The sequence below is a fragment of the Chiloscyllium plagiosum genome, unplaced genomic scaffold (assembly GCF_037043375.1).
Source record: "Chiloscyllium plagiosum isolate Xiang-an unplaced genomic scaffold, Cpla_swu_hap1 HiC_scaffold_11, whole genome shotgun sequence".
In the NCBI taxonomy this organism is placed as follows: domain Eukaryota; kingdom Metazoa; phylum Chordata; class Chondrichthyes; order Orectolobiformes; family Hemiscylliidae; genus Chiloscyllium; species Chiloscyllium plagiosum.
The window spans coordinates 60,295,773-60,309,220 of record NW_028270149.1 but is presented as its reverse complement, the minus strand read 5'-3'; the positions used below and the strand labels follow the sequence as shown (position 1 = coordinate 60,309,220).

Sequence of the window (13,448 nt, the reverse complement as noted above, 5' to 3'; positions counted from 1 at the left end):
ACTATGTCTTTACAGTGATACAGCTCAGCATTAGGTAAGGCAGATTTGGTAAGCCATCTATCTGCATTTGGAATCTTAGAACATTATCGGATGGAAAGAGAAAATATAATTATTTCTCCAGCTCTCTGGAAGAGTTATTCATTCGAACCTATTTCCATGTCCAAGAATGCTTGCTTTTGTAAGTAATGATTTTTTGTTTTGTACCACCTCTGTAACTTGAGCAGACGTGATAATACATTGCAGCAAATTGCTGCTAGAGTGTATTAAACTATAATTAAGCATGATGAACTCCACCGTTAGGGGTAGGAGTGAAAGGAAGCATCAAGGGAATCCCACCACTTCCAGTTTCTTTCACCAAGCCACACATTACACAAACTTGCACATATAGAGCCTTTTCTTTCACAATCCTGTCTATTACCATTTCTGGTTGCACTATCATGATAAGGATGACAGTGGTTTCAAGAGAAGGTCCAGCTCTACCTTATAGCAACAAATGCAAGGTTGCCAATATCAGCCATCCTCAAGCAATTATTTTTGGTTTTTTCCCACGTGAAGACCGTGGTTATCAGAGGTTAATTAATTCCAGACTAGGTTTGCAGCTGACTTGAGCAGCAATGAACTAGGAGTATGGCACTGTTCTGTTCTGCTAGACAACAAATAGACCTTTTTCTGTCAGTTTAAGAATTGGAAAATACGAAGTATCTTAAAAATATGCATAGTTTTTTGTTTGTTTTAAAATACAAGTTATATTATTTTGTAAAATTAACTCTGCAAGCTTCTATGCTCGATGTTGAATTTTGACAGCTTTGCAAGTGTGTAGCTGAAGCAAATTGGGAATGTAACAATTTAATGGGGTAACAAACTTTTTTACACCATTAGTTAATAATTAGACATTTTACTTCAATAAAATCTGAGAGTGCACCGTTTTTAAAAAAATATAAAATGTCATAGTTAATTTAATCAGCTTACGTAAGTTTGAAGAAGTCAGGTAAAATGTCATATAAGATTTGCTGCAGGCTAATCACTGCAGTACTCCAATTCTTAACATGGTATTACATCTGAATTTTATTCTCCGCTCAGCTATGACTAATGGTACCAATTTGATTTCCACTGTACCAGACTTCAGAGACCAGCTGCAATGTTATATATTAGCCCTGGCAGTTCAAACATTTTCTTAAATTTAGATTTGTTCTGCCCCTTCTTTCTGTTCCCTTCTGACTTCCCTGTCAGATCTTTTAAGCTGAAAAATGTTTTGTATCATGGTACGTGCCGCACCCTTGTCATGGGAGAAGTAGCAGGCATATCCACAAATACCAAGCAGTGAAGATTCTGATCATCTCCCCATGATAGTGAACAGCAATGCAATATTATAATCAAATTCTTTCTATGCAAGTGTTGTGGCTTCGACGAAAGGAGCAGAAGTTTGTGGAAGATAGACAATGCCCAGAAGAAATGTCAGCTGGAATCCAGTTCATCCCTTGAATGCCCACTGAGCAACCATAAGGTACTGTGGGTAGATTTAGTTAGCTGACTTATGTTATTTTCACCCCTTGTGAAGAACACCTGCCTTCGGGAACTACGGCCAATCTGATTGGTCAACAATTCCATTACTCCTGGGAATGCTAACGCTAAGTAATTGTTGCTGCTAGCAAGAGGCCTGGAGAGTTTTTTAAAATATATATATTATTCACTCATAGAACGTGGGCATCGCTGGCTGGCCAGATTTTATTGACTATCCCTGGTTGCTCTTGAGAGGTGGTGGTGAGCTACCTTTTTGAACTGCAGCAGTCCATGCTCTGTTGATTAAGGGCAGAATCCCAGGAATTTTGACCCAGTGATATATTTCGAAGTCAGAATAGTGACTGGCATGGAGAGGAACTTGCAGGTGGCAGTGTTCTCATATAATTGTCCTTCTAGATGGAAATGGTCGTGAGTTTGGAAGGTGCTGCCTAAGGATCTTTGGCAAATTTCTGTCACGTGTTATTTGTTAGTGTACACTATACAATTGAATGTCAGTGGTGGAGGGAGTGGGTGCGCCAGTCAAACAGGCTGATTTGTTCTAGGAACTGGGGTACTGGGTGCTGTTGAAGGAAACATGGTGTGGCATCTCAGGAAGATGCACCTGATGTATGCATGGCACCCCTGAACAAGGTTACCCTTGTTCCTTCCCATCCCCCCTTATGTAGGCAATTATAAAAGGGGTTGCTATTCCTGTTTGACTGTGCCAGCTGTATTTTTGGCATGGGTAGCATGTTATCTGGGTCAGTTGATTCTCAATTATTTATTTACGTATAGTGGGCAGACTGCTGATTCCACTACCTGCCTACCCTCTTTTGCAGAAGAGTTCTGGCATGGGAGAAAAGGTTAGTCACCTGACCAATTAACATTGCCTGCCCCACTGAAAACATACCAGGTAAAGGGCACATAATGTCCATCCTTAGGTCAGAGTCTTAGTAATTTTGGTACAAGGGACTCCACTCACGAGACCATCCTCCATGGCACAAGTCAGGAATAAGATTAATTCACTCGGTATTAAATCAATCTCCAACAACACTTGGCAGGGGTGGGAAAATCTCCGTGCTCTCCAGAACAAAGCAGTTTGATCAGCAACCAGTCTGCCATTTGAAATATTCACTCTCTCTACCATCATGCACTGTGGCACAGTTTGTAACGTGTCCCAGATCAAACCCTCTAACTCGGCACCGCTCTCTTCAACTGTCCTACCTGTCCATCTTCCTTCCCACCTATACGTTCCACCCACCTATCACTATCACCCTCCATTTGCATCTACCTATCACCTGCCAGCTACCTTCCTCCACCCACACTCAGCCTCCTATTTATTTCCCAGCTCCCCACGCCCCAGTCCCCCTTTATGAAGGGCTTATGTCCGAAATGTTGACTCCTGCTCCTTGGCTGCTGGCTGACCTGCCAGCGCCACACTTTTCAACCCACATAAACCAGATGTACAGAAATGAATCACCAAGGCATCCTCTTAAACTTTTCTACCACCTGGAAGGGAAAGGAAACAGGCACGTGGGATCAGCACCACCTGCAAATTCCCCTCCAAGTCTAAAACTGTGGTGGCCTGAAAATATATTACAGTTCCTTTATTGTAACTGGGTCATACTCATGGAACTTACAATCTAATAACACTGTGGGCATTGTTTACTACATGTACTGTAATAAGAAGACAACAAACCTTCCTGAGGGAACTTTAGAGATGGGATTTAAACATTGATTTAGTCGCTGCTCACATCCCATAAATAAATAGAACAATAAGTAACAGGCTATCCATTTGATCACATTTTTTAAAAGAAAAATAGTCAGTCCTCCTATTTCTATTAGGTTGTGAGTAACCATTGTCTCTCTTGATAATCCATCATGTGAAACAGTGCTACACTAGGAAAGCCCATGTTAAAAAAAAAATGTAATTTTGTTGCTTTCTTGAATTTGGAAGCATATGATCCAATACCATTTTAAACAATGTGCTTTTGTTCTGAGCTGAAAATCCTACTACTCCCTTTCCATTATATGCTAGCCACTTTTTGCCTCCATCTTGAACTGACTACTAAAGGTCTCATTACAGCAGTGTGTGAGCAATTCTATAAATTATCAAAACAAAACATTTTTAGTGCTGTAATGTTGAACGAACAATTGGGTGAAATGGAATCCAAAAATATGCAATTGTTTAAAGCAAAATGGCTAAGTCATAATGAATGTGTGATTATGGTTATTTCCTTTTGCTGTCTTGAAATAATCCAAATGGAACTAACTGTTTTAACAAGTTGTAAATCCTAGATAGGCTAAGAAGACTCCATATAAAGGAGGTCCAAGAAAGGAAGAGGAAAGGCACAAAGTTAAGATTTCTAAGTGGTTGACTGTCTTTATGCAAGATCCATTGAACAGTGGAGGTCCATGTAGATAGGAAATGTATTTGTTTGCAAAAGATGATAAAACAGGCTCTGACCAAGAACTCTGAACACGCTTCACTGTTGGGTAAATTAATAGGATTGATTATCATGTATATGTTTTGAGAATATCAACATTATACAAAAACAGTCAACCTCCAAACTGGAATCGGCAAAGCAACGTTCATGCCTGATCATTTGACTTTGAGGCAGTAATGTCCTAGGTCACCTAGAGAAGACTCTACTGAATAGTGCACTATGTAATCACTAACTAGAAGACTCACTGGCTGCTTGCCAACATACTAATTGAATGAACAGAGTAAGCTAGAGACCTTTCATACTAGGATATCACATAACAAGATGTTACTTTTAAGCACTATATCTTTAAGACGGCTATCTGAGATCTGTGCAGTAATATAGATCTCCCTTTTCCCTTTGAATTATTGGAAACCTGTTCTGATAAGTAGAATAAAGGATTCTAATCTGTACTTCATCTTTTTATGTTAAAATAATGCTTTGGCAGACATACAATATAACTGGATCTAGTCTTGATGCGTTTATCATGACTCAGCTGTGCTACTGATTTTTAGTTGTTCACGATATGGGTATGTCATTGGCTGGGCCACCATTTATTGCTGAGCCCTAATTGCCCCTTGATCAGTGTGGCTTGCTGGGCTATTTCCGAGAGCATCTAAGAGTTAGCCATATTTTTGTGTCTGAAGTCACATGTAGGCCACACAGGTAAGGATGATTGATTTCTTTCCCCAAAGGACTTTAGTGAACCAGGTGGGTCTTTACTATTGACACATGGTTGCCATTAGGCTTATTTTAATTCAGATTTTGTATTGAAGTCAAGTTTTACCATCTGCCATGGTGGGATTCATACCCATGTCCCTAATGCATTCGGCTGAGGTCTGAATTATGAGCCCAGTAAAAGTGTCACTACGTCACTGCTTTAAGTGATTTATTTCACTGTAAGATGTGACCATTGTTTGTGATGATGACATAAAATGGGCTAGGCGCAACTTGTAGTATTTTTCCACAAACCCCTTTATCTCTAACAAGTCTCAAACTTTGATGCTTTGCCCTAGGTCAAGTTGGGGTAATGTCTGAATGTCTGATTATTCTCATGTACCATTTTAGCCCTTCGTTCCCACAGTGCATTATGCACGTTTGGTTGGGTATTAAGAATGGCTGAGGGAAGAATTCAAGCTCTGCCTTCCAAGCATGAGAACTGCTGGTGAGGATAAGCATTTTACTGAGGAGTAGTATATAGATTTAACATGGCTATTCAGCAATTTTGGCATGTAGCTTTGCATATAATGATCTGGACTGTACCATATGAAGAGTGCATCGTGCAAGACCATTAGATTGTGGATAGTTGTCATAGAGATGTACAGCACAGAAACAGACCCTTTGGTCCAACTCGTCCATACCGACCAGATATCCCAAACTAATCTAGTCCCACCTGCCAACACCCGGCCCATATCCGTCCAAACCCTTCCTATTCATGTACCCATCCAGATGCCTTTTAAATGCTGCAATTTGTACTAGCCTCCACCACTTCCTCTGGCAGCTGATTCCACACATACACCACCCTCTTTGTGAAAATGCTGCCCCTTAGGTCCCTTTTATATCTTTCCCTTCTCACCCTAAACCTATGCCTTCTAGTTCTGGAATTCCCCCCCCCACCCCCCAACAGGGAGAAGATCTTGTCTATTTACCCTATCCATGCCTCTTTTCCCCCTAGCTCAAATCCTCCAACCCTGGTAACATTCTTGTAAATCTTTTCTGAACCCTTTCAAGTTTCACAACATCCTTCTGATAGGAAGGAGACCAAAATTGCATGCAGTGTTCCAAAAGTGGCCTAACCAAGGTCCAGTACAGCCGCAACATTACTTCCTCTCTCTAGTCAGAATATTGAGTATAGGAGTTGGGAGGTTGTGTTGGATGCCCAAAATCATGCACATGTCTTGGAAAGTGCACTAGCGTAATGTGGATCATTGTTGGATGCAAATTGTTGAGAAACACCAAACTTAATGAATATCACAGCTAATGTGTCAATAATGTTGCATTTGTGGTATCCTTGATTGGCCTCAAAAGGGAATTTCCTCAAATAGTCAGCCTCCACAAATGAAAATATCAATTGTGATCTTACACCACAGCTTAGAACGATATTTTTGTTGACTGAGATTCTCTCGATTACGGAGATTGATGAAGTTGCCGTGTTTCATGTTACTTGTTCAGATGATTGATGTCCTTCTCTATATTAGTCCAATTGACAGAGTCATGAGCCAATCTCTTTTTTTCTTTTTCTCTCTGCGCCTATGTATATATGATGAAACAAATTTCATTGTGGAGCTTGTGGAATAATCAGTTGTTTGCTTTGGAAAGTTGAATTCCTAGAGAGTCCTAATGGCCAGAAGAAATGTGTTAATTCAGAGACCTGTTGAAATTGTTCAGCCATCTGCTGATAATAGCTGCTGCACATCATCAGACTAAATTTGCTATAACTGCTCTTTTGGACATGACCAAAATGAAATTCTGTGTTGAGTTTTATCTTTGAACTCAGATTTGAGAATATCCATTTGTAAGTATCAAGGCATAGGTTTGTACTTCGTGGAGTTTGGAGTTGAACATTCAAGATGGTCATTTGGGAACCTGGTTTGTATTGTACTTTGAAATGTAACCCTTAGATCTTCACAAGTAGATGTAGTCATGGAGGTGCTCTGTGTGACCCATCTTTTCCATTGATTTGTAGTTGGTATGGACAGTAAAATACTTGCTGAATAGTTGTGTACTAAACTCTTGTATGCTGAAACTTAGTGATAGCTTCTCTTCCCAGATCATGCAGCACTTTTGAGGGAATGAGAAGATATGTTGGTGATCTTCCTGAGACATGCATGGCATGTCTTCTCAGTGCAAATCTTAATTTCAGTTGTAAAATTTGGAATATACAGAGATAATTTGAAAAAATTGAGTCAGCCATGTACGTCACCTTTCTCTCGTGATTAAGATTTAGATTAGATTCCCTACAGTGTGGAAACAGGCCCTTCGGCCCAACCAGTCCACATCGACCCTCCGAAGAGTAACCCACCCAGACCCATTTTCCCTCTGACTAATGTACCTAACACTATGGGCAATTTAGCATGGCCAGTTCAGCTGGTCTGCACATCTTTTGGACTGTGGGAGAAAACCGTGATGTAGACTTGTAACGAGATGTAAAAACATCAGTCAAAAGAATTTGATTTTGGCCTGTGGTGGTCTGAGTTTTGTTTGTTGTTCCAAAGAAGACTTTTTTTGCCACTGCCATGAGCTGACATTTTTTTATGTTATGGAGCTGCAGTGTGATCTGTGATAAACCAGTATTCACTCTGATACCATAAATTTGTTAGAATATATCCTGGCTAAATGGTAATGTAATTGCGAACTTAAGGAAACAGTATCTTATGAAGGTGTGAAAGTTCCTGTGATTTGGGGAAAGTTGTATGAACATATCTGTTCTTAGCACAGATTTGGAAATCACTGTGACTAGAAATTTTGATTTTAAGCTCTTCCTGATTTTCAGTCTTGTGTGGACATCTTTTTAGTGCAATGTTCAGTTTAAGTACTGTATACACATAGAGTGGCACGTATATTTTAAAACTACAGCTAATGCACCAATCAGTGTCATTTCTGCCTTGCAAATGATGTTTTGTACAATGAAATCCAAATCCAGTTCAAGCTTAATGTGAATGCAAATACTGTGCTTATGCTATTTTAGGCACCATCTTTCAGATACAATGTTGCACTGTGCTTAAAGTTAACAACAGTATAGGCAGATGTCCCTCAGATAATGGATAGACTTGATGTTGCTGTCTTGCTGAAGCACAAGCATGCTAACAGGCATGACACTATGACAAGGAAGGCAAAGGCACTGATACTCTGAACATGCAGATAGGTGTTAAGTACGTGAGCTCAGAGAGGAAGTGAGCAGCCCTGACATCTAGCCAAGTCCAATTTGTGAGCTGGGTATCCCTGTACGCAGAGTGTCCTTTCAGCCTTTCACTGGGAGTTTTCAGTGTGCCTTGCAATGCAGGTCAAATTGCCAAATGTCCTGCAAGTGATTTGTACAGGAGACATGAGGCATTTGCAGTTGTTAGTCCATTGACGAGAATGGGGTGCAGCTGGTGTTCACGGAAAGCACCTTGAGATGCTTTTGCATTGTGACCAGTGTGGAGGTTCTTCCACAGCCACTAGCAAGCTGAAGTCGTTCTGACTCCTATGGCGAGAATTCTTGGCATCTTCTTTGCTCGCATCTGGTGTTGTGATGGTATGTTAATGAGGCAAAATCTGCAGTTCAGACTGTTAACAAGTAATAATCACCCAAAAAAGCAACTTGCTGCTACCTAACAGGAATCTCACCTCCAAGACCAGGAGTTGGTCATAAGATATAATAAGTTGTTTCCAACATCACTGGGGTTCTTGTGCAATTCTGCTACATTTCCTGCCATAAACCATGTTTTTCAGGCTCCTAAAGGATTCTACATGTAAGGACTCTTGACAGTTTACAGGGGTTCTTCTCCATTGTAGCAGGGAATAGGAAATCTGTTACAAATGTGATTTATTTATTTGATTCAATAAATGTTAGATGCCTTCACATTCATTCTTTCAACAGACGTGGCCTCGAAGATAAATGAGACATTTGAATTGTGCTTTGTCTACCTCTTTTTGATATCATGGGTAGATGGTTCAGGATGTCATTTAAGATTTTCTTGTAATTGCAACTTCAGTTGGACTTTGGTTCAAAGCTAGAACTTTTTTTATTGAAACCCTTGTTAAACTGAAAATAATACTGTAAAATACTTCAAAGAGACTTGTGGCTGACCTGCAGAATGAATGTATGGCTCCAGATTTTATAATGTTGTTAAGCTGATTTCTACTGTGATTGCAGAAAAAATAATTTTGCTGATGAATAATAAAATAGTTGAGTTCAGCCAACCATGCTCAGTTTAAAAGAACTCTCCAGTCAAAACATTCTTTGTAGAACTTTGAAGCTTGACTGAGAATATGCATGTTAAATAATGGCTGTTAAAAATACAGATATTATGTTCACATACCTGCAGAGATATAAGTGTGAGTTTTGTCTCAGTCAGTTTATCATTATTTAGCCTACGTATCTCCAGTTTGACCACACTGCTACACTCAGACAGTCGCTAAATTGGCAAATAGTGCTGACATGGGCATTGATTATAATAGACACTAAAATCAAATTAAAACAACTGACTATTTCAAGCAAATGAAGTAACTTTTCATGTTCCTAAGCACAGATGTGTACTTCAACCCTGTTCAACTCTCCAGTAGTGCAAGTGAAACAGACCAGTCCGTCTCTCTCCCGACCTCACCTTGCCCCATGTCTTCAGTTTAGAGGGCAATGCAGGAATGGGGGAATGAATATTTTCTTTGTGTTTTAAAACACATTCTTGTTTACACTGCCCATTACTTGAATCAGGCACATTTCCTTGACGCCATTGCATCTCTGAATAGGTGGCTGGTACTACAGACTGCGATTTAAAAATAGTATACTTTATATCTTAAATTTCTATCCACATGAAATATGCATTCCTTTTGATCACTCCTTTTGTATTTGCACTGTCTTTAAAAGTAAAGCACGTACTGTCTGAGATTTGAGGAGTGATTTTGCTGAGTAAATTCCATTTTGGAGACAGAGTCCTCGCAGATGGGAAAACAGTTGAAAATCTCATTCAGTAGTTAGAATCCCAAGCTCCAACCACAAAAACAGTGACTTAGAATGGATACAGGACAGAAAGAGGCCATTCAGCTGTTAAGTCTATATCTTGTCTTTGTAACAATGATCCAACTAGTGTCAATTAATAGCCGTTTTTCCTGTATTCTTCAATTTTTCTTTCAGTGCTCATTAAACTTTCATGGCTTCTACAAATACTTTCACCACCCTTTCTGGTAATGCATTCCATGTCAAAAATAATTTCTGTGTACCAAGTTACAAGTCACACTGCAGCAACTCACAGATGTTTCTTTAAACCTCCTTTCAAACCCATGATGTTTATCATCTAGAACAAGAAGGCTGGTAGACATGAGAACACCACAGCTAGCAAATTCCCTTCTGAATCTCAAATTATCCTGACTTGAAAAGATTTTCCCATCTATCCAGTATCTGCGTCTCAATTTTGGACCTCTCTCCCTAACAGGACTATTGGTACACCTACACCGCATGGACTGCAGCAGTTCAAGAAGATAGGTCAACACCAGCTTTTCAAGGCAGTTGGGGATGAGCAACAAATGGTAGCTGGGCCAGCAATGTTTGCATCTCATGAAAGATTTTAAAAACAATAAATTTATATGGCAATCTACTTTCCTTTAACATCATAGGAATATGTGGAGAGCACTGCAATACCAGTCTGCAATGTCTGCAGTAAGTGTCCCTTGCAAGGAATTTCAGTTTGAAGTCGTTGAGTCAGGAAAAGAAGAACTACTTGGACATTTGAATGTTGGGTTGAAGGTTTAGTTCATGATTATAGACTGTAGTACATGCCCGCAAGTCAGATAGGTCAGACTTCTTTACATAAGTGCCAAAGGAGCCCCTGCCTCTGCACTTAACCAAACAGATGCAAGTTTCTTGCTATAGGTGTGGATAATGTAATGTCTGCATTTCGGGAGAAGAATTGCTGTGGGTCACTTGTGAGGGGAAAGTGTCATGCAATGTGGTGGTAGTAAGAAGCAGCACAGTTTGAGAACAATATACTGTTCTAGCACCTCTGACACAGAACTCTCTATGGTTGTGTTTTGTAGGAGAAAGTGAGGACTGCAGATGCTGGAGATCAGAGTCGAGATTGTGTTGCTGGAAAAGCACAGCTGGTCAGGCAGCATACAAGGAGCAGGAGAGTCAACTCTTCGGACATAAGCCTTTCATCAAGAAGTGCTTATGCCTGAAACATTGATTGTCCTGTTCCTCGGATGCTGCCTGGCCTGCTGTGCTTTTCCAGCAACACACTCTCAACTCTGACTGTATTTTTGTGCCCATAATAGAATTAAGGACTCTGTCTAGCTGGAAAAGAACTTGGGACTAGTAGATTCAGTTGTTCTAATCCACATAGGAATCAGTAATAAATGATGCAAGGAAAAAAGATTCTGTTGAGGCAGTTTGAGGATCCAAAGTTTAAATTAATTAAAAAACCTCAAGGTTTATTATCTCTGTGTTACTACTGGAGCCAAATTGGCACAGTGTTAAATGGCTCATAGTTGAATATGTGGCTGAAAGTATGATGATATGCCACCTGCTGATATTAATACTGGACAAGTTAGACTTCTGAATGAAGATTAGATATTAACATATTGTTAGATATTAACATTCTGGGTTTTTTTCTCTTTAAAATTGTTGATTAGTAATGGGACACTTTCACAAGAGGCTACCTGTGTACTTCAACACAAAAAAGGGAATGCTTACTAAACAAAAACAAAACATGGACAATACAACATCAAAAAATAATTTAGCTTTGTACTTCACCTTCTATCCCAGTAATATTCATATAAACACTGAAACCTTCAATGAAGATTCATCACTATTTCCAACCAACCTTGTTCAGACTTGGGCTGTGACAGTTGCAGCCTTTCCTTAAGGTGGAAGTTTCTGCAGTTACCAGATGCTTTTTACCTTTATTTGATGTGTCTCTCCAAGACATCTGAAACAAACTGCAAACCAGACTCAGTATTGCTTTTAATTTCTGAGCAATGTGCAAGCTTTCTAAACTCAGCTGCCTTGCTTTCATTGTGTGACCCACATACTTAATGACTAACTTATATTTTGGAACAGTATAATTTTTAAACTTTTAATCTCAGCAGCTCTTCAAGTTAATGTTGCAAAACCTCATTAAAATGAATGTAAACAAAACATCTCCAGATTTCCCAGTACCACTTACAGAACAAATCTAAAGTAAAACTAAACCATGTTTTCCCTTCTTAACATACAAATACAAATTCAGGGTCGTTTTCCATTGTTCTTAACCATGATATAAGAGCAATGCCATCAATTGATCGAGCACTCACACCTGTATTGGAGAAAGAGGGAGGTGTTTAAACCAGACTGGAACCAGGAAAACTACAGCTGTAGATAGTACTTCAAACTAAAACGTTCGAGAGAATAAGTGAATATGGTACAACAAAAAGTGAAATGCCAAAGTTCATGAGCAGTATAGCAGTTTAGGAATAAATAAGCACAGTGACAGGATGGGACACTGAATGTGATAATAATGGTGTAGCGATAAATATAGTTATTCAGGTAATTTAATAAAAGGCAAAAAAGTTTTTTTTTCTGTCTATGAATCATTCATAGTAAGATGGGTGAAGTAATGCTACAAATAAAGGGAAAAAAGATGCAATATAGGGATGGTAATTTGGGTTTGGAAACTCAATAATCCTGGGTAGTTGCAAAGATGACAAAATGAGAATTTAGTAGAGGTAACCCTTGTAAAGGATTAATTGGAAGCACTAGCTTTCGGAGCGCCACTCCTTCATCAGATGGTTATGAAGGACACAACCACCTGGGGAAGGAGCAGCGCTCCGAAAGCTAGTGCTTCCAATTAAACCTGTTGGACTATAACCTGGTGTTGTGATTTTTAACTTTGTACACCCCAGTCCAACACCGGCATCTCCAAATCTTGTAAAGGACGATTTAGTTTAGTAAGAAAAGACCTTGGCTCAGAAAAGCAGGGACCACTATCCATATGTTTGGAAATAAAAAGTTGCAGGGGGCAAAAACATTGTTTTCAAAGTAGTTTAGAAATAAAACAGTAAGGCTTCACCCAAAAATTTTGCTAATCAATAACAAGGAGTATTGCAATTATTGATGAGGGGAGTTAAAATTTCTTAAATTGGACAAATCAAAATGGTAAAAGTAGTTTAATGGGCAAGTTCAATATACTCCAGACAGTTTGTTATAAATACAACGTGGAAACAACTAGATATTATTTTGTATAACAAAGCAGAGTTGATTATTAATCTGTGTGGGAAAGAGTGATTATAATATGTTGTAATTTCACATTGAATTTGAGAGTGAAGTGCAGAAGTGCAAAACTAAAGTGGCAAAGTTAAAAATCACAAAACACTAGGTTATAGTCCAACAGATTTAATTGGAAGCACACTAGCTTTGTGCTCTGAAAGCTAGTGTGCTTCCAATTAAACCTGTTGGACTATTACCTAGTGTTGTGATTTTTAACTTTGTATACACCAGTCCAACACCAGCATCTCCAAATCATATAGTGGCAAACAATTGGTTAAGGTAAATTGGGAACTGAGATCAAAATGTATGACTGAGCAATTGTAAATATTTCATAATTCTCAATTCCATTGAGAGACAAAATGCAACAGGAAAAGTGAATTTTCCAAAGCTAACTAAAGAGGATGGGGGTAGTGTGACATTGAAAGAAGAGGCTTATGTCACCAAGTAGAGTATCAAGCCTGAGGATTTGGAAATTTTTAGAAACCTGTAATGAATGAGCAAGAAGTTAAAAAGAGGAAGCGAAT

The 13,448-nt window shown here is 39.1% G+C and overlaps 1 protein-coding gene across 10 annotated transcripts in view; it reads left to right on the top strand.

The window, feature by feature from the left end:
* The window catches only part of LOC122557152 (transmembrane protein 33-like), a 165,572-nt gene that overhangs the window by 75,879 nt on the left and 76,245 nt on the right, over positions 1-13,448 (top strand). Inside the window, exon 12 of one of the 10 annotated variants that reach the window (XR_015758672.1) lies at positions 16-178. The exons of the other annotated variants lie outside the window; for them this stretch is intronic. The gene's annotated coding sequence lies outside the window, so the exon portion shown is untranslated. The remainder of the gene's footprint in view (positions 1-15; positions 179-13,448) is intronic. 10 annotated transcript variants of the gene reach the window in all.